General features: G+C 38.7%; 1 long non-coding RNA gene across 2 annotated transcripts; it reads left to right on the forward strand.

Annotated features, from left to right (window-relative positions):
* The first annotated feature begins 101 nt into the window (after positions 1-101).
* LOC135297047 (uncharacterized) lies at positions 102-20393 on the forward strand. 2 transcript variants are annotated; one of them, XR_010359065.1, is made up of 7 exons: positions 102-236; positions 3711-3887; positions 6169-6394; positions 11190-11456; positions 13464-13559; positions 19626-19666; positions 19806-20393. It is a non-coding gene; the product is annotated as an uncharacterized LOC135297047 (long non-coding RNA). The 2 variants fall into 2 exon arrangements; XR_010359064.1 differs by having other exon boundaries at positions 19626-20393.
* Positions 20394-20845: the final 452 nt, after the last annotated feature.

A 20845-nucleotide genomic window follows, 5' to 3' on the forward strand; every position in this document is an offset into this window, starting at 1 on the left:
ATTTCCTTCCAGTCAGAGCTCTGCCGTTTAGGTACTACTTCAGCAAGAAAATATGAGAAATAAAATCAGAGTGAAATAAATCTATCTTCATCTCATTTCTCTCTGCCATTCACAGATGTCAAGTGAATACAATAGCTCTTTGAGATGACGGAGCCATGTGGGGCAGCAGCTCCAGTGACCCGAGCACCATGGTGTACAATTCTGCAAAGATTCCATAGCAACTGCAGAAAAAAATGGTAAAAGCTTGGCACAAGGGTATACTTTCAAAAGCACCCCTTTATTTATATAAGCATGCATACACATTCCTCAAGATAGCTCAGAAGCTGGAGATTTTGAGGTCTCACTGAACAATGTGCCAGTCATTACTCTGCATGGAGATGCATTTTCAGCACTGCTGTAGCTCACGCAAGCAGGAGGACTGCGTGTTACAGGCCTTGTCCCTATGGTGTAGCTAAAATCACCAAATTGCCTCCTCCTGGCTCAGCTGGAAACAGCGCTCCTCTCTGCTTGGCTCAGATTGCTGCTTATGTTTTCAGTTGTAGCTGGCTGAAAATGTTCTATTTTATTTTAATTTTTTGCATCAGTAAATAGGGTTTCATCAGCAGTTACTTTTGTCAGAAGAAAATGTAGAGTTGGAGCTCTTCAAAAGAGGAACTCTTGTCTTAAGCAGTTTCCAAACACATTCTTTGCGCTCAGTTTTGGAAATTTCATAAGAGATTCTGGATCAGTTTCTGGGTCTTAACTTGTGTGTCTGTTTATGCAAAGAGGCATTTCAACCCTGAGTGTGTAAAGGGCATGACCATGGACTTCCAATCAAAACCAAAAGGGCAACACCTCTGAATTAATACTTGTGTGATCTGGAACACTTCTAGCAGCTGATGTACCTAGAGAGGAATTGAACAATATCAACAGTTTATCTCCTTAAAGACAAGCTCAGGGCCACCTTGCAATTTGAAAATAGTAAAGTTTGGATGCACTCTTTCCTGGATAGTCTCTGAAAATTTTTTTCCAGTGGAAGCCATGGTCGCTCCAGAGCTTGTTACACCCTTTGGCAGCAGTGCAGAGAAGCCCGGCACTGAGCAGACCACCCTATTTCCTGGAAGCCATTTACTTCTGCAAGCCACAGGAGACATAAAACTCTTTCTAGAGTGCCTGGAAAAATGTAGACCTAACCCTATTTTTTGTCACCCTTAGCTGGGTTTGGTGAGAATTTGCTTGGCTAAATTAGCAAAATTACAACATATTTTTTCTTCCAAGAAAAAAAATCAGGGGAGAAAAAGGATTGTATGTTTATATAAAAGTGGATTAGAAATGTAAATCTATATTTTCACCAGGATAAATACAAGCAAAGTGTAGCCTGATACTTTATTAATTTTGCATTTTATTTCAAGATGCTCAATATTTTCTGTTCAAAAGTAGTTTCAAGCCAGTGAAGATTCATTAAAACATCTTAATGGCAGTTTAAGAGTACTTTATGAACTATATTATTATTTATTATTAATCACATGTTGGGGAACTGAGAATTCAAGAGGTCAAATACAGTTGGCATTTAATAGCTGTTTCTCACTAAAAAGATCATTTTTTAAGCAGACTCAGTTTGTAATGAAAATTAATTTTTGGTTGAGCTGTTATCAGTTTGGGAATGTTTGACTCCCACAAGCTGAGGAGGGAATGTGGCGGGAACACTGACAACCAGCCAAAAGTCTTTATTGCCTTCCTATGTGATGTACGTTTGGTTTCCCCAGGATAACTAGTGTCATGCTTGTCAGCAGTACATAAAACAAAGAAACCCTTTTTTTACCCTTCTTTTATGTGCCTGAAGCCCCACCAGTTTCTAATATCTCAGGATCCTACAGAGTGTTTGTGGCCTTTACCATGAATACATTTGGTGCTTCTGTGGTCCATGTCCTCAGAGAATCTCAGAACATTTTATGTATGCTCATGATTCAGTGGACTCCATAGTATTCCCAGGAAGTAAAATAAAAAACATAAATCCCATGATTCAGAGAATAATGTGTCAAAGGACCCTGTTAGCTGTGCTCATTAAAACAGCATAAATTCCGAAATCCAGAGCGAGCCATGCGCAGGTCCTGCTCTCCAGCCTCCCTGCTGTGGGAGCTGTTAGTCTTCACAGATGATGATGTGGCTTCCTTGTCTGTCCTCTGCACTAAATTACCTTTATTGGCTGTAGGATACCAGAGTGGATTTCCTCATGTAATTGTGGATTTATATCTTTCAGCACAGGTTACTTCTCTTCATGCATTGACTGTCCATCCTTATCTCCCTGAGAGCAGTTTCTGGGCTAATGCTTTCATAAATTCACATTTTGGTAGACCAGAGTCCTTCTAAAAGGAAGAGGCAAATAGAGATAAAATGCTGAAGGTGAACATCTCAAAGACAGCAGAGAAACACAAAGGAATAGATGACATCTCTCGTAGGGGCATTTCTTAAAAGGCTTCAAAAGTTTCTGAAGCTTTTACTTCTCACCAAATTAATTCCATCTGCATGCTCGCAAACATCTATTTTTAGAGTAATGCCTAAAGTCACAGGTGCTTCAGGTTGTTAAAGAGGATATTTTTACAAGTGCAGATGGAAGCCTGGATCTAACCGTGTATTTCAGTTTAGCCAAACTCTCACATCTCCAGGCACAGAGCAGAAATAAGAATAGCTCTGTGCTGCACTGAGCAGTGTTGTGGGGGCATCCATGACTTTGGCTTCCAGTCAGTGAATGAGTGAATGAGTTTTACTGACACGAACACAGTGAGTTATTGGGCTTTTATGCCTGTCCTGCGAGCAGAGTTAGGGGTTCACGTGGCAGTTTGAAGGTGGAGGCCGTGCCTCACTGTGGTCATGGAGCTGTGTGGTGCTGCTCCTCATGCCAGAGCACGCCAGGCTCCAGCCGGGTGTTCGCTCTCTGCACAGGTGTTCTGCACTGTACAAAGCCTCCACAGATCAATCACAAATGTTTCTGTTACTATAAAGAGGATTAAAAGGATTTTTAAACATAGTGGGTCGGCCTGACTGCTAGTGAGATTGCCAGCATTTAGCAAAAGAGGGGGAGGCCAAGGTAGTGGGGTAGAGCGAGGGCTCCAGGGAAGCCACACGGTTCCTTTCAGGGGGGTTTTATGATCCTAATGTGGATGTGTAGCACTTTCAACTGGAACTCATTAAGAATTCATGGAGCAGAAAATGTGAGACACTCTGGAAATGAGGGCTTTGAAAGGCCAAATGTGAGCTGTAAATAGAGTGGGTATTCAATTTTGCCTATTAACTATCTCAGAATAGTTCTGAGATCTGCAGATCAGGTTTTCAACTAAAAACCTACTTCTAAAAACAAAAGGAGAAATAAAAGGAAATCTATAGACTCCTAAGGCAGAGAGCAGATAAAGAGCATAATCAGATACTGTATGTCTCAAAACCATGAGAGCTTATTGATTAGAAGTGCTGAACAGTCCTATTCATTCTGGCTCTGATTGAGCAATATACCAAAGCATGTGTTTATCTTTAGGCATGTTTTGAAATCCCACTGACTTCAATCACCATTGACCCCTGTTACTGAAATGGGACCCTTGGGAAGACACAGCTTTCCTAAATATTATGTGTATAAACAGGAGAATCAGGAACACCCACACTTGAGAAAGCCAGCAGCTTAAGCAGAGTTGACCAGGATCACTTAGAAGTTACCTTCTAAATTTGTCTGCTACAAATAGGTGGTGCTGGAGCTGTCAGTCATTCATCACTGTATTTTATGGAGCCAAGACCTTTGTAAGAGAACATTTTATCTGTTTCTGTATTCATTTGAGGCCCTCTGAAGAGAAAGTCATCATTCCCTTCATTCTTCATTGCTGCCTTAGGACATGGACACCAAGCAATTTCAAGAGTTGGGGGTAAATGTATCAATGTAAGTGAAATGTTGGCCTAGCTTTATAGTGAGGCACCTTCAGGAGCGAAAGTGCAGCTGTGTTGTCAGCAGCTGAATGCCAGATGAAGTAACATCACCTAGTTTGCGGTCTTGTTCTCTCCTTTTGCAGGTGCAATTTTGTGCTGGTGTTTAAATGCAGCCACTATATTTACCCTAGCTATGGTAATTTTCCATTGGAAACTTGGACTTTTCTGCCAGAACTGATTTGAGCATAATGGTCTTTTCTCCTTTGTCTTCTGTGTAGAATTTGGTGAATATTGATGTTACTGAAATTTTTACTCAGAACTCTTCAAGGATAGCAGTCCAATCCATTATTTCAACAGTGCAATAATAAAAAATAAATGTTTGCTAGCAACCTATCAATCTGAAGTTAGAATCAAATAGTGAGGAATATCTAGAGAAAGCAGGTTTATGCACGAGGTCACTCAGTGCACAACACAATTTAGTCTGAAGAAATCAAGAGTATTAAATCTGAGAATAATAAATCAAAAAAGGGAATAAAGTCTCTCCTGCTTATGGGAACACCTGTTAAAAGTAAACTGAAGTTAAACAAGCAACTCTCAGAAGAACTGATTATTGCCCATAATTTTTGATGGTGGTTTTTCCACTTAAAAGAAACACTTAGCAGCTTTCAAGAACATGTTAAAAATTTCACTTACAATTTTAATGCAAATATTAGTCTCTCTGGTAAGTCTCCTTAGTTCCTGCAAGGGGTGAGGGTTATTAAACATATGAAAAAACTTGAAAAACTCTGAAGACTGGGCAGATAAAATGGGAATTAGCTAGTGTATTGTTGGTATTTCACCAGCATTTGGGTAGGTCAAGAGCTCAACCTTGCCTTTACAGGAAAATAGCTCCTGGAAAGAAGAACATGGGCAGCTGATGCCTCAGTGAGCTGATGACTCCTTGAAACATTATGAAATTTAATTCTTACGTGCAAAATATTCTGAAGTTCTTGAAAGGATATGAAAAAGTAAGAAGAATTCAAATGTTACAAATGGTGGTTTGAGTATAAGCAAATTTACAGTGCACATCACATATGAAAATTGCTTTCCAGTCAGGTGATTTAGTGTATATCTACTGACACATTTGGGGAGTACCTAATATTGGCTTGTTTAGAAGAAATTTGATCTTAAATTTAATAGGCTGCACATTTAGGTATCTGCAATACTAAAGTTTCATGACCACTGCAATGGTTAAAAAAAGTTCCTTTACACCAGTTTTGTAGAGATTAACTTGTTATAACTGAATGTTAATGTTTTAGTTTGCTGGGAGATTATGTCTGCATTGGGTGAGAAAAATTTCTAGCTCAAGATTTTAAGCCCATAAAGTAATTGAAAAATATGTTGAGATAGAGTTTTTAAAGATAACTTGAAATCCCTTTCCAATTCACAGAAATTAAAACAGGTGCCTGGACATGTTAATGTTATACCCTGAAAAAGACCATATTAAAATTATTATTGTCTAGTTTCTGGGGGACTGTTTGCCTCTTGTAACTACACTCATCCCTGATAAATAGCCATAATGGGATTTCTGTAAATCTGTCCTAAGTAAGACCCCTTTTTCTCTCTCATTTTAGCACTTAGTTCTTTCCCCAACACAGAATCTGGTTATATCTTGGAAAATGTGAACTGATAAATTTCTGAATTACCAGTACTGCACTTTAAATATTTCAACTTTGTGTTTTATCTTGCTCTTTTAATCAAATTGTCCTTCTCACATGAGCTCATTTCAATGGCTTAACATTGCATCACTACATTCAGATGCTCTGAATGCAGGATGTTGTGTTCATCATCTCACACCTGCCTATATCTTTTGTTTCCCACTTGTGTATTCTGCTCTGAATTGTCCCAGATAGATTAATCTCATTCTTTATACCCTTTTCTGCATCTTGGATTTGCTCCTTCTTTGTGCTGCTCCTTGCTCTTGGGTTACTCACTGGTATATGACATCAAGTTTGGGGTAGCTCAGCTAAAATCTTGTGTCCCTTAGCAAGCTCTTTTGGCCATGAGACAACTCTTATCAAATGGCTCACAAAGAACAAACTAAATTTCTTTTACATCTCAATTCTTGGCAGAAGAAAAAAAAAATGCAATAGCAAGAATTGTAATTAAAACAGGAATGTTTCTATATTTTTGCTATGGATGGTTATTTAACATAAGGTCTCATTTTGACACACGTTCTGGTCCTGGTCATTTTAAGAAACACTAAAAAGCCTGACAAAATAAAATGTTCTGTCTTCACAGGTGATAAATATGGCCCTGAATACTTCAGTTCTTGGTGAAAAAGCTTTAGCCTCACTAAAATTAAAAGAGGTGATCCTCACTTTGGATCAACCCAGATGGAAACAACTGTGCTAATTTTACATGGCCTTCCCACAGCTGGCAGAATCCACAAAGTCCCCAGCAACCTGTCCTCTGAGGCTGGGGATCTGTCTGAGCAAACAGGGCAGAGTTATGTCCTTTCTGACAGGTGAGTCAGAGGAATAACCATGGTGACAGCAGTGAGGTGTCTGTATGTTCTTCCTTCTGCTGGGTTTTGAAAGAAAATTAGGATGATGTGAAAGCATAAATACCACCTTGTGTTTTCCAAATAGACCAGAAACAGCTGGTACAATGTTGTTGGAAAGGCTGCTGAGGTTCTTAAAAGGTTTTGTACAACCAGGGTGCTCTGCGCTGTGCTCGTTATCATTAAGAGGCATTTCTTACTTTCTTGGTGAATGAGAATTTCTCTCATACAAACTGCTCCTCTGTAAGATTGCTGTGAAAGAAATGCAACAAGGGTAAAAGGAAACTGCAGGTCATTCAAACTAATGCCAATGTGCAGGATTCTAAAGTATTGCCAGAGAAGAGACAGTTCTGGCTCTGCACCTTAGTCATCTCTGAAGACCAAATGCTATGAAGGAGAATGGGATGTATTTTGGAGTCAGATGCTGACATACTTGGTGACATGTAGGAATTCTTTACTTTCCCGAGCAGAACATCTTGCTACTCCCTTTGCACATCTAAAAATGGCCTAAGTGTTGGAGTCAAAGCCAATATTTTGTTGGGTTTTTTAGAGAAGATCTAGCAAGGTTGGAGTTCTTGCAGCACCTAAGTTTTAAGTAGCATTCTCAGATTTTCTTGCTGATCCTGCCACCTTGCCTGAGAGTGCACATCTTCAAGGATGACAAGCTGGGAGCTGTTTTCTATGATCGCCCCAAAAATCTGGGGTCCTTTTGCTCAGCCACACACTGAACAGGGAGAGTGGAAGCCATCAGAGTTCATAATCCCCTAGGAGCTGTGACAGTGCACAAGGGGGAACATCCATGGTTTTTCTGGTCTCCCACCATGAAGCCTGCCTTTAGTCCCTTGGTTGGGTTGCTGTCCCAAGGAATGGAACCACCCTTTCCCTCTTTCTTCGGACTGGTGAAGGAGCAGGGTCGCAGGGCAAGCTCTGGGAAGCCAGGCTGGGACACGGTGCTGCTGGGCCCCTTCCCTGTCACCAGGAAAACATGTTTTCCAGTTCTTAAATGCAATCAGTGCCCTTAGCAACTGGGTGCCTTAAAATGTATTTATTACAGCTCCAGAGAAAACAGTAGTTTGCTTTTATATATGGACACCATAGTGACATAACAGTAAACTTACAGCAATTCTCTGTGTTGCTGCCATTTACAGTGGTTGTCTCAGGAACTGCAAATAAAGTTACATGTTTTATTTGAGCATTTGAAAAGGGTCACTGTGAAGTAACTTAGACCAAAAATGCAAGCTTTGGTAGGAAAGGATAGAAAGTCTACAAAAGGCTCCATTAACAGGAGTGGTTTTGAGATTTTAAAAAGGCAAAGGTAAGTTAGAACTTTTAAAAAATAATTCTGCTATGTTCCCCTGCAGTATTTGCAGTCCATCACCAAGGGTGTTGCATTAGTCAGACCACCAGCAAGGGAACGAGAAGCAAAGCTGATTATGTCTTTTCAGCTTTTTGGCTGTACAAAAACATCAACAGCATTGCTGTAAAATAGTGAATATGATTTGTTCAACGGTGTAATTTTCAAACGTTGAATGTCATCAACTCAAAGCAAAAAAAAAAGAAGAAAAGATCGCAGAATGCCGAGTTTAACCAAAGCTCTTTTTTTCCCCAGCTTTCACAAATATGGTGAGCTTGTAGCATTTTTTCATATTTGAATGCTTCAGTTATTTTATTAAAAGAGAGAAACCTATTAACTACAGTGAAGAACATTTAATATTTCCATAATACGGCCATTGTCCATCTGACTTCGGGATGCACTCCAAGACCACATTCCATTTGGTTTGCTAGTTCTAAATCCACAGCAAGTGTCCTAAATGTCAAGTGTATAGGTATTATCATGATCTGAAAGCAGACCTGGTTCACCAGATTTTAGGGAAGTTTTTAGTTACTTCACAGTCCTTGTTGGTGGACTTACACATCCACCAGTACCTGCCAAACAGATGCATTAGGTCCAAAGATTTAAATGGACATGTCTGAGGGAACCAGATCTTAGCAACTCCCACAAAGCAGGATTCTAAAATAAGAGTTTTGACATTTTGAAGGAATTAAGCTGTGTTTAGACTCGATTCATTCTACAGGAGATTTGCATTTGAGTAATCCAGGGTGAAGAATGAGTGGATGTGTAATCTTTATGTGCAGTGATGTATAAAGTGTTAATGAGTACTGCACTTTGTACATACACTGATACATGGCTGCATTAAAAATAGCAATTAGCAAGAAACAGATTTCACACATTCCAGGGAAAAAACAGCTTCTGCTGTTCTTTTGCAGAATGTTTGTAGAGTATAATTTAATGTAGTTCTAAATGAAGGACAATCTATCCATTGCAGAGGTAGAAGCTGCCTTTGCCTTCTATACTATGAGTTTAAAGATTCTAATGCTTTATAATATCCATAGCATATTATCAAACTGACTGTGTAAAGATGCATAAGAGATTAATTTACCACCCACTTCAAACTTCACACTGCTGATAATTAAGCATGTGGAAAGAACAGCAAGGTTTAATGACCTTATTGGTGTAAACTGTCCCGTAATTATCTGATCTAGCCACACATTAGTCTCTTCTGCAAGAACCAGATACATGAGTTTCCTTTCTGCTCCAAGAAGGGAAGACAGGAGTTTCAGACCACCCATTGAGCTGTCTCCCTGTGATGTTTTGGGCTGGTTCCCCATTTGATGATAAAACCATAAGGTATTTGTGTTCCACTATGAGGACATGTGGCACTATTTTAGAAAATGCTTGCGTAACTTTGACCACTGAAATATACAGAGTTAAAAATAAGCCAGCATTCCAGAAATGCCTTATTCCTCCACATCCACAATGGTTTTATCATGCAAATTTCAGAGAAATTCTGGCAAGGAAATTAATCTCTTGATTTCTTATAACTACTGGAGGAACAGGGATTGCTTGGGAGGCAGGAGACACTTGGAGATGCAGATTTAGGTCAACAGATATTGCACCTCCTTACACAGATAATAATATTTTAAATATTCATCTCACATGGGAAACATAAAATCCAGGGGGAGTCACCTAAAAAAAAGGAGATCAAGAGAAAGAGAAGAATATCCATGGATGAAACATAAAAACAGAAGGTGATAAAATAATTACAGATACTCCAATAGGTAAGTTTGATAGAAGTCACTGAAAGTTTTAGGAGTTCTGCTTGAGCTTTGTTTACTTCAGGGCTTCTCATTATCTCCATGGGAAAAAGACAGAGTTGAAAAAGTTACAGAAAAGTCAAAAGGCTTCAGCTGTCCTTTCAACACTTGTATTATTTTTAATAATGGAATAAGAGAAGAAGAGAGGGTTAGGGAAAAAAAAAAGAAGTCAGTAAATTACAGTTTGTTTCTTTTAAAATAGAACTGGTTTTGAAGTTGTTCTTTCCTCTTCCTCTCTGCATTCATTATATAAATTTTTCCCTCTCTTCATTGTGCATTTGTATGTGCTGCATTTTGTTGTGAAAGATGCATGGCCTCTTTCTTGTCTTGATTCTGAAGGTTCCAGAATTAATATTCAGCTTCCTTGCAATTAATGCCACTGGAAGCATCCCAGCTGCCAGAAATGTCATGGAGTGCCAGATGTGCATCTCTTTTGTTCCTTCCTGCTCTTGTGTATCTTTTGTGATGATGAGGAGGCAGCATAATCTTCCCTACACAAAGCAGGACCAAGATTCAGACTTGACTACCAGAAAAGGTCTGACTCTGGGGAACTCTATGTCTTTTCCACTCCTGTATTATAGAATCATAAAATCATAAAATGGCTCAAATTGAAAAGGACCATAAAGACCACCTCGTTCTACCCCTTATTCCTAAAAAGACAGATCTTTGTGAACACCATACAAGTGCCAGTGAAGCAGCTGCTGTAATAAACACTGCATAAAGAATTAAAAACCCACATCATGCTGCCTAAAGCACTTATATGAAACATATATGTTAGGATGTGATTCAGAAAAGCTTTAGGTTTTGAAATTAAGGTAGGAACTGAGCAGAGCAGAAAATCAAAGAAAAAAATATGTGGACCAAAATCACAGGTATGTTGACTAATGAGCAGGAATGATGTCTGGAAACATGACACCCTTTCTTAGTTGGTGTCAGTCGGGATGAGTGATTGGACTATGCGTGTGCTTGGCATAGACAAAGGAAAGGAGGTCAAATCAGGCATCATAGGTATGAAGGAAGATGGAAACAAAACTTGTGTGTGTAGAAGATTGAATAGAATGGAGATAAACACTGTGGGATTTTGCAAACAAAGATAAGAAGTTTATTTTTGATACAGTAATGAGAAAATAATTAATAAAGAAGTGCAAAGAGAAGAGTGCAATCAGGCCAAGTCATGGATAGGATTCTACCAGGAGTCATTTAAGTGGATGGAAAGAGGGTGCAGAACTATGACAATGTTTATATGCTCCAAAAGATGAAACTTGTATTCCAAATGAAAACACAAGGAATTACAACTTTCTGCCTTCTGAGCAGACAGAAAAAAAATTAATATTTGGTACAGAAAAAGAAGTGGCAAGACAGGGAGGTGGCGTGCTATGGAGGCATCTGGTTTTTTGGCTCTAGGACTTCATTGGAAATGCTGACAGTAGTCTCTTCACAACCAAGGAGTCCATTGCTCTCCATTGGGATATTTCACTGGATTTCCTGACACAAAAAAGTCCTGAATATTGTTTTGTAAAATGATGGCAGTAATGCAGACCATTATTGTAAGCCAGTCTGACACAGTATAATTAATTCTTTTTTTGTTATTATTTTTTTACAGCATACATCCTTTTAATGAATACATCCAGAAAGATGAGGATGAATAATAATTCTGGTTATTCTGCTTTTGTCTGCTCCTCAGTTCATCAGAGAAAAAGATCTATCACAAAAATATTTCATTATGTAATAAATTCTACTTGACCACTTTTTTCTCTTCATGTCACATACAGAACAGTACCAAATAGTAAAAAGAAGTTATGGATTCCAGTAATACAGGTGTATGAGGAAATATCAAAAGAATTCTCTCACAATTTGCTTGAGAAAAGAGGTGAGTTTAATGTATCCAACTGTTTGCTGGAACAACCATGTTAGTGCTGCAGTGTCAGCACATATAAATATCTGTATTGCATGATTGCACATTTGTGGAACAAGTACAGTGTGTAAGTGTGCTAAAAAGACTTGGGGATTTTTCCCCCAAGATTTTCAATCTATTGAGACTATTGGTTAATGGAAATGAAAATGTTTCTTGAAAAGCCATCTCTTTTATTATTTTTTTACTGTTCTCAAAAATGTGACCCTGAAAACTTTAGAAAATTTCAATGAACTGACTCTTAAAAAAAAAAAAGTAGAAAGGTATTATACCAAGAGAAAGATTGTCACAACATCCCAGAGTATGCAGGAGGTATTAGAGTTGTGCACTAAGATTATCTGAGCGTGCCTTTGCCATCCTTCCAAATGATACAAAACTAAGTCCCCTAAATTCACAGAGGCCAATTCATTACTCAGTTAGTGCTTTGTAATTTATTTTAAACTGAGAAACTACCAGCTACCCAGATTTGAGAAAGAAAGAGAAACCAAAGTACAGGACCCCATTCTAGAAGGGGGTCTGAGACATTCTCTGAAAGGAAAATAACATGGGAGTAACTGAACGTGAGATTCACATTGGATACATTTGATATCTGTATTTTATTAATTGTGTGTGTTTATTTTATAAAAGCAACTTTGCTTCATGAACATAAAACTTCATTTTGCTTTGAGTGTGTGTCATGCTTATTCAGGAAACAATAAACATAGGCATTTTTATGGAAAGGATAAATTCCTATGAATCGATATAACAGGCATGTTGTGTGGAGCATCTGCAATGACTAAACCAGCCCAGGTGTGTTTTATTCAAGCTCTGTGTGGATTGATGCCATGGTAGGAATGAAGATTTTCCCAGGTGGACATAGTTCAATGGTTCACTGGGAAGTTGCTGAGGAGGAACACAGGAATTTTGGAAATATTATGTAGGAAATTTGTGATGCTTCCTAATTTCTGCATGAAGGAAGAAAGAAAAGTTAAAAAACCTCAAGCGAAGGTCATAATATAGGACAAGACCATATTGCAAGAGAGACCACAATCCCACTTTATTATTGAAGTCCCTAGAGGACTTTATAGCTGACGAACACTCTCAGGCCACAAGTTTGCAGCTCTTACAAGATATACATGTGAACAAGTAGAGGTTACTCTCAGGGATTTGAACAGTAAACCTGGAGGTCCTACTTAGGCTTGTTGAGTGACCCCAAACGCTGTTCTCATCTCTATATATTTAGGGTGTTTCCAGCAATGGGATCCTGCACTTCCTTGCCTCAGACCTCACTTTCAGTTTTTGCTTCCACACTACATGTGCTAAGAAGAGCTAAATGAATAAATGTGAAGGCAAAATTAAAAGGAATGAACAAAACCACAAAATTGGAAAATCTGTGTAAAAACTGTTCTGGTACTAATTTTGGATGCATTAATTAGCTATTCCTAATGAGAAATCATGGTGAGGGGGTGGGGTGACGGTGTTGGAGACAATGATTTCTAGAAAACAGGCAAAGAAATCCAGGCCCTAAAAGTAAAGTGAGGGCATTGAATTATAAGCTGTTGAAGAAGGGAACCACCATGGTAAACCCAGATTCCAGCAGACAGTCTTGTAACACAACATAGGCAATTTGTACTCTCTGCTGCTCTTGTACCATACCAGACAAGAAGAGATAAAATATTCAGCTGGAAATCAGAACTACAATGAGACATCCCAGTAGAGATAAATTGAAGACTACTAGTTTTATTAACTAAGAGGAAGCATTTCATAAAGAAAAAGAAAATATTAAATAAAATAGTTCCCTATATTTAACCTTTTATGGATGAAATTATGATTAGAGTCACTTTTAGTTAGATCTCCAGCAGTGTCCAATTACACAAATTAGAAAGTTAACCTAGGGAGCAATATTCATGAGAGAGAGGGATCAGCAAAGGGTCTCTATGGGCACTCTTAAAATAACATGCTTTTTTTCCCCTCTATCACCTCCAGGAATCTGGAAATGTTTGGGAGACAAACATTCTGCCTAAATGCCAGCCACCAAACAGAAATGAACCCTTAGAAAGTTGAAATGGGGAAAAAATTAAGGTAATGATTACAGGAAACCTAGAAGCCTTTGATTTTCTTTATTTTAGAGGGTTTTCCTTTTACTTTCAAGACTTTGGTTCACATTCAGAATAACAGTACCAGAGACAGAATTTTTCAATACAATTTTTTTTTGTTTCAGAGTAAACTGTTCCTGCTGTCTGTGGTGACTGTCCAGGGGGATTTTAAATTATTTTCCACATGATAATGACTGGCCAGCTTTCCACTATTATCAGAAAAAAGAAATGTCATTTAATTGTTGCACACAAAATGACTTCCGCTCTGGCCCTCCAAGACATGGCACTGTTGAAACCTCACATTTTTCATAAAGGCCTTCAGACTAACATCTGAACAGAGAAAAGATGCTGGGTGTGAAATAAGACTGCATTATATCTTATATGGCCCAAAGCATAATGGTTGTAAAGCAATGATTACATTGTTTTAGAAATCTGTGCCTGACCATGAGGGGGACGATTTGTAGAGGAGACCAAGAGGCACGAGTCAAGGGACCAGGCTGCAAGGGAAAGTAATTGCACTTGATTTACCCATTTGCATGCAGTCTAATGCCAAGGCCATGAAAAAATCAGATGCTACTGTGGAAAATAAAATATGTCCTCCCTCAGGAAATAATTGGGTCCTTTTCTGAGGAATTATCTACTATCAGAAACCTGAAAACCACTATCACAAGGCTGATGATTTCAGAGTGTGAGAGCTGTCATGAAAATTGTCACAGCCTTTGCCTGAGAGGGCGGGGAAAGGTACCCCACAGCAAAGCTCCCACAGAGATGTTGAATAACTCATCCACTGTGGCCAAAACCATAACCCCAATGTTTGAGGGATGGCACAGAGGGAATTTATTTTACCTCTTCCCCAAAATGAATTTCTTGCCTAGATGGGTTCATCTTGCTAGTATGTCTTGAATCGTATTACCTTTGAATGAAAGGTTTTTACAGAAGTTCCTTCCTACATATCATAAATTTTCATATATTTTCATCTTTGTATTACCTGGGCTACATCCACTATCTCTGTCACCTTCAGACAGCTCTTTCTTTTAATTCACATTTCCATCAACATTTCTGATGGGCCTACAGTGAAATATTCTGTAGCTTTTATGAATGTGAGGAATGTGGTGTTGAACCACAGGATTCTCCCACCTATAGCTCCCCCTTTCAGCTGCCAGCTGCCTGTCAGGTTTTAATTAACAGGAAAGTTGCTAGGAGCTATTCATGCTGGTTCCTTCTGTTCCTCTCTGGAGAATTCTTAAGCAGGATTCAGAGCATTGAGCCTGCACTTTCTCCTTTTTAATGCACTTCTTCCCAGCAGCCAGTGAAAAATTTAAAAAGTGATGAGTTTCTGCATCCAGAGCTCAGTTAACAGAGAATGATGTCCACCAGTTATGGATATGGCATGTAGGGCCTCCCTTCATTCCACTTCCCCCTCCTGTTTCCTATTCAAAATGAATGGAAAGGACTACTAAAAATTATGTCTGCTCAACTGTAGATATATAATTAAACTTTTTTTTTGTTTGTTTGGGTTTTATTTTGGTTTTTTTTTTTTTTTTTTTTTTTTTTTTGTTTGTTTGTTTGTTTGTTTTCAATATCAAGAATATAATTGGGGTGAAAACACTGAAGGATGGCCTCCACTGGGAAAGCCAATATTAGCATGGACAAGTGGAGGGAAGGCTTCTAAAAGCATTGTCATTAGCAAAGTCACAGCAGCTCATGATGAAAGTTTATTTCTCCTTCCTCTGGGCAATCCCTAAAACACATACCTTTTTTTCTGCCTGTCACTGGGATTCAGAATTGTTTGGCCAACTAATATCTAAATGCCCCCAAATGTCTAGGATCATATCAGAAAGTCTGAAGGACAACACAGGAGTACAAGAAAGTGAAAACTTGTTGCAAAATATTAGCACGCAGTGAATATCCCCAGCAGTAGTCTAGCCCTGACATCTAACTGATGAACAGTTAGATGCTAAATGAGAAGGCTGTACTTCTCACTGTTGGCTACCAGCCTTTGAAAATTATTAAAAGTCAGCAATGAGCAGCAGTCATTCTAAGTGATCCAGCAGAGACTCAGAGAGCATTTCTGTACTCAGTCTTTAAAGGAAGTAGCAAATGGTAAACTGTTGGTTACAACAGATAGCAATTAAATAGACATATCTTTTGATAAGCTGCAGATAAAATCTGATGTACTGTGGAACCCCAAGGAACTGTCCTATACTCTGAGTGTAAGTTTCCATCATAAGTCCTGTTTTGATGCCCTCAACCAGCCCTTCATTCTACATTTCTGCAAAGAGCTCCTTCTTGTATAATGTTTCTGTTATGTGGAATCCAGCCAGAGAAAGTCTGGAAAGAAGGGAGGGAGAAAAAAGAAGCTGGAGCTTATTCTCACAGGTATCATTAAAAGAAAGGGCTTTGTAAAGTGTGATAGCTGTTTTGACACATTATCAATCTTTTCTAAAGCAGTTTTTACTGTGTCTCTGATTTGCACGTCACTTTATTTTTAGTTTTTCCTGGTCATTTTTTAAGAACTGGAGTGGGGAGCACAGAATTGGTTCAAATTTTGCAAATGGCTTTGTGACCTTCACTGCCTTGGTATCTCCACAGAGCTGATCTGGTGGTCTAAACATTTCTAGTCCTTTGAGACAGTAATGGCCCAATTTAGGCGTCCTCTCCCTCCCACATAAAAAGTGTGTCAATTTGGGTGGAACTTGGCCTATGCTAAAAGAAAATGAAGCTTCTTAGTGATCCTTCAGTTCCTCCATTTTAGCCTAAGTGGAAGGAATTCATTCCCTTCCCTCATTATTAATATCCAGGGTATTTCCTTCACAAGCACTCTGAGTAGTCACCAAATAAACATGGACAGACATTGCAAAGCTTTGCAGACCTATCCTGCAAAGCCTTTAAGGGTTGATATGATGAATCCTAAAGAGTCTGTGAGAACCAACCATGTTTTTATCAAGTCCACCGATGTTATACTACCCTGTGACCATCACCTCCTCCAGTCTTAACCTGTTTATAAACTGTTTTCCCTGCTTTTTGCCTGTGCTTGAAATGATACTGCAGGAAACCTTTAGGTGAGAGTATCTTCAATCCAGCCCTTTCATACCTATTCACTAGTAAAAAAATGATGGTTTGATTGATAAATTTAATGTGAAGGGTAGGTGATGGCCTTTTCTCATGGCCAGGAAGTGTGGAGTTCATCTTCACAAGCATTATTTGCAGTAACAGCCACATCCCCACATCCCTCTGATCGTCTACAAAGTTCTTGTAAAGAGACTATTGACAGCAAACTACCAGAGCAATTGTAGGCCTAAAGCAATGGAAAAGTAAAACACAAAAAGTATCATGGGAATAACAGGGCCAGCTCCTGGATAAGATATCCACATCTGTAAGAATGAGATATGGCCTCCAGCTCTGTGGACTCAGAGCTGCAGCCACACAAAGTTGCACAGTTCCCCACAGGGGCACATAATGACACAGGTTTCCAGAAGTGCATAGGGGATTTAGACACACAGCTCCCAAAGCTGACCAGAAGATTCACTCAGATGGCCTTCACTGGAAATCTGACCAGAGTTCTACATGGCAGAATCTCTCCTGGTTAGGTCTGAAATTTTCAATCTGTGCTTCTGTATGCCTACATTTGTTTAAAGGACAGAAGCTGGACAAACTCCAGACTATGCCTGACAAAATTCATACACACAGATGATTTCAAATATTCCAAATGAACTGCTGTTGGCCTGGCTTCACTTTGAGGCTACAGGCTTCCATTCATCAGCAGTCTCTTTTCACTCTTTGTTTCTTCCTTTGGAATGTTTCTGTAAAGCAGCTTATAAACTTTTGGCTTTAAATAAAAAGATGCTAGGGGTTTTTGCTGTTATTTGGATTTAAAAAATCTATTGCAACAGCAACTGCAAGGTCTCTACTTCCACCAGGACTGCCCCTGAGAGTTAAAACCACAGTCAAACAAAAGAGAACAAAGGACAGAGAAATCCCCTACAAGCCTCTGAGGAGACCGACTCATCTCTTTATCAGCCTTTGGCTTCTATGTATCCCAAAGACTCAGAATGTTCTGAGGTTGTCCCATGCAGGGGGTGGTGGTTATAGTGTTACAAAGGCTCTTCTGTCAACTTCACAGCTGCCTGAAAATTGGCTTTTACTTCATCAGCTACTCCAGCTCTGAAAGGGGGTTTCTCTTTTATCACGCATGTGTCCAGCCCATCTGATTCATACTAATCTGGCATTCCTTCTGTTCATTAATTAAGGTCTTTAGTTAAAAAAAAAAAAAAAATCCCAAAATCCCACAGAAAAAAAATGTTAGTACTATGTATTGAAAATTCCTTGTGTGCTCCTCAGTTTAGGGTACGTTTTAATAATTTAATTCAAATGGCAGCCATGCAGTGTAAGTACTGTAAATAGGACTTGCCTTATCAGATCAGACCATTGGTCCATGAAGTGTTGCATAGTGAATCCATCCAACACCTGATTTGTAAAAGGAAGGTAAAAACAACTGAAGTATTATCCCTCTTAGCTAAGTCTGCTTACACTACCCCCCAGGAAAAAATTCCTCCCTTGCACCTGTGGTGATCAGATCACTACACCCTAATTAAAATGGGTTTCTCAGCTCAAACCATGCAAAGAAAGAATGTATGAAAATTGATAGAAAGAGGATAAAAACCAGGAAGAAGTCAAGAAGATTGGAGGGAATTTCCATTTTTCAAACCTTTTATAGATGATTGCAGAGTTAAAGACAACAGGAAAAATTTGAGCACTGCAGGTACAATATGAGAAAATGTTCAGAGTAACAACTAGCACAACATCAGCACAGTAACTCAAAATAAAATGTATGCATGGGGTCGTGTGTCTCTGACCTTTACTTGTCATACAGTTTCACTGCAGACACTAACATGGTCTCTAAAGCCCTGACTGACACAGATGTGGTCATTCTGCTCCCATTTTAATGACAGTAAATTAATACTTGCTAGTAGATAGCAAATTAATCTGGAATGTAGTGGCCTCTTTATGATGTCATCCTAAGTGCCTATTGCATAGCTGTAAGGTCATTGTAAGGACATGTCTTTTGGGGGCCTGAAAAAGTCTACAGAATACAGTTTTCACGGGGAGCTTGATCACTTGAAATGTTTAAAAATCAGTTCATCTTAATTCCCCTTCAATCATAATGCAATCTGGAATTAGTATTCAAAAAATGTAAGCTTTTAGGACTGCATCATGAGCTGAGTCCTCCAACATATGCACTAATTACTTGAATAAGAGAATGTCATTCTGTAAAATAATAAATGAAGTCATCTTTTACTTATGAGAACTACCAGCAGGATTTGCTCTGCAATGCCCTTATTTGTTGAAATTCTGGAACACAGGGCTCTGTGCAGAATTGTGTGGTCTCCCTTATCATTGTTGTTTTGCATCCCTTAAGTTCAGAGACATTAGCAGGGTGTGGCTTTTTTTCCATTAAAGGCTGTTTTGGGTAACAGTGATCCAAGATCTCTTTTGTTATGCTAACAGCTAAAGGCCTTGTAACAGTAATTTCTGTTTGGGAGCATCACAGTCAATTTCATTGATGCTACAGTTGTTTTAATTCTATTTTTCAGAAAAGGTCCAGTAATTCTTCTGAGATAATTTCTCCACACTTTTCATCTTTTACTGCAATAGGGATTGCCAGGGAACTATCCAAGAAAGAAATGAAGATAACCAATACTACCACCAGAAGGAAAGGGAAGGGGAGGAAAAGAAAGGCAGAAAATACTTGGGGATTTTTGTGAAGCTCAAACAAAACCAAGAGCAGCTGTAAACTGGCAGAGACAAGATCTATGTAAACCTACAAAAGTTCTAGTTGCATGGATACAGAGATGATTCATTACTTACATGATATGCAGATAACTGGTTATAAGTTTCATTGTGTGTGGCAATATTAACTAAAACCAAGGTGTGTGACAGTAGTGGACTAAGCCATAACCACACACACATATAATGCAGAAATTAGTGATTTTAACAATGATAATATGACCTTATCCTTATATTCTTCAACTCTTTGTTTCACCCTATTCAGCCTATCAGAGAGCAGAGCTGAAGGTGGAAAACTCTTTCAAGGTATTTTTAGTACAAACCAGAATTTGTAAGAAATATGCTGGAGCAACTCAGGAAGAAAAAGACCTGTTGAAGCAGGAAAGGCATGTGGAGCAGTCCCCAGTCTTGTCTTGTAGCTCCTCATATCCTCCTGTCCATCCAGATACCTAATGGACAGCTTCTAGCCCGGCCACCAGACACACCTGGCACATGATAGAGCTTGCTCCTGCTGCACCTGGGACTCATCTTGAGGTAAAGAAAGTGGGAGAGGCTGGCAATCAAGAAAGCTTCCAGTTATGTTTTTAGGAAAAATATAACTTATGCATTCTGGGTTCACAAATCCTTTACTTGTGGGATTTGTGCTCCTAAATCTTGAAGGTGCTTCTGGAAATATTTATTTTGAAATATGAATGTATTCATTCTGGAAAACTCACCAAAATGTTAACAAATCCTAAGTCAGTAGTCTCACACCAAAGTCGACCTTCTCTATTATTGTTAGGAAGGAAAGTTGTTGGCATCAGTTGAATTGAAGGGGATTTCCTTTTGTTTTGCAATGTATGCGCAGACAAGCAGGCACCAAGCTACAAGTGAGTAACTTTCCCACTAATCCTCCAAGGCGTGTGACAATATGACCCTGAGATTTTACAACTAAGAACATTATGGTATGTAAATATTATGAACATATATGGTAAGTGCTGTACTTACTGAAAAACTCTGAAAATGATTCCTGGGAATGCCTAGCTGACCCTAAAGCTACACAGATTATTCTTTTTTTGTCTTCAACATTCATCTCTGCTCAAAACCATGACGATATATTAGATGCAAGTTCACTGAAGCAGGAATTTTGTCTTGCTGCCTTTATTTCTCAATTAGGATCTGTTTTATTTTGGGTATAAAGAATAAAAATGAGAAATTTAAAAAAAAATTGTATTGTGTTTGCCACTGCATTCTTTCCAAAAAGGGAAATAAATAATCACTTGTTGAACTGAGAACATTTTAACTGCTAGCTGGAAACCAGAATGTCACTAATTGTGCAGCACACATTAAATGATGGCAAAAAGCGTGACTTGTTCTCTGCAGTCATGCATTAAAGCAACTGAAGAAAATCTGTTATTATATCTTTGAAAATGCTGTGACATCCATTGAAGTCACTAGGATATGGGAAAAAATAGAAGAGAAAAAAGAATATTGTTTTAAGTCTCT

The sequence above is a fragment of the Passer domesticus genome, chromosome 3 (assembly GCF_036417665.1).
Source record: "Passer domesticus isolate bPasDom1 chromosome 3, bPasDom1.hap1, whole genome shotgun sequence".
Taxonomy (NCBI): Eukaryota; Metazoa; Chordata; class Aves; order Passeriformes; family Passeridae; genus Passer; species Passer domesticus.